Source organism: Mus pahari, chromosome X (genome assembly GCF_900095145.1).
Source record: "Mus pahari chromosome X, PAHARI_EIJ_v1.1, whole genome shotgun sequence".
Taxonomy (NCBI): domain Eukaryota; kingdom Metazoa; phylum Chordata; class Mammalia; order Rodentia; family Muridae; genus Mus; species Mus pahari.
The window spans coordinates 134481526-134482951 of NC_034613.1; positions in this window are offsets into that span (position 1 = coordinate 134481526).

Sequence of the window (1426 nt, forward strand, 5' to 3'; positions counted from 1 at the left end):
ACACACACACACACACACACACACACACACACACACACACACACACACACATGCTCTCTCACTGTGTAATCCTGAATAGCCTGGAACCTCCCAAATGATGGTATATAGACAGGTGCCACCACACCTAGGAATCATTTTCTTCTGTGAATTTTGAATAAGTTTGGGCTGTAAGTTGGCAAGTTTTAGCAAAGTTAAATATCTTTGTATATGTCACTATTATATATACCATAGTTATTTTTTCTAAAATTGAACCTATTTGCTTTTAGTTTAAAAATAGTAAGAACATCATGGTTAATTTCCATATATTAAGTGCTAGCATAATGAACATAGGTTTTCCATTGCTGACTTTAAGTCAATAAATACAGTTTTCAAGACTAAGAGTTGAGGGTTTAATTTCTTTATTAAATTAAATGATCATGATGTGATTGATTATAGTGAATTGTTCAATCAATGAATCATAAAGTAGTATAAGGAAGTTAATAACTGAGGTGTCTTTCAGGGTTTTATTTGATTACTGTGAAATAGAAAAGCCACCAGTACTAAATATGGCTCAGAATGTGTGCAAAGCATTTCTGCTAATAGATAAAATTGGGGCGATATATCATATTTAAATTTCAGAAGCAATTTTTCCTCTCGTGTTCATTTATTATTTGATTTTATCTTTACCTCATTAATACTTTTTAAAAAGGTTTTGGAATTGGTAGTAAATAATGGACTTAGTTAGATCACAAACTTCATTAGTCTAATGCTGATGAGAGGTTAACGGCTAATAAAGAAAGGCAGTGAAGTTTTAAGAGCTGAACTGTGCTCATGTTTTCCATATGATACCTTATATTTTACTATCTTGCATTCCATGTGAAGCTACCTTCTGTGGTCCAGAGCAAAATAGTGAGGATATATAATGTCTGAAAGAACAGCTCTGATAACAAACCTATCACATTAACTTAATGTGAATGTCAAAATAGATACCTTAAAAAAACATGTGCTTGTGTATATGTCAATTTCACACTTAACTCCCCAAATGGGGAGCATTGGGCTCTACACAGATAGGCTGGTCTCCAGTTGAGTTGAGGTCTGAATTTCGGTGGTGATAATTTACCTAAATGACACTACTAGTAGGCATTCCCTCATGCTCCTGGAACTCTGGTTCCTGACTAAGTTACCACCCCCCCCCCACAACCCCCTCAAGAGAAGCATGGTCAGTAGTCACTTAGGCAATGGCCCAAGCTTCTGACCTCTGGGCTAAACTCCTCCCCAGCTACCTAGCAACAGTAAAGTTCATAAAAAGGGCTGTTCAGCCCCACCTTGCTCTCTTACTTGTCTCTCTCTCTTGCTTCTTACCTCTCACTCTCACCCTCTCTCTCCACTCTTTGTCTTCTCTCCTCTCTCTTCTCTCTTTATCTTTGGTCCTCTCTCCTCTCTCTTT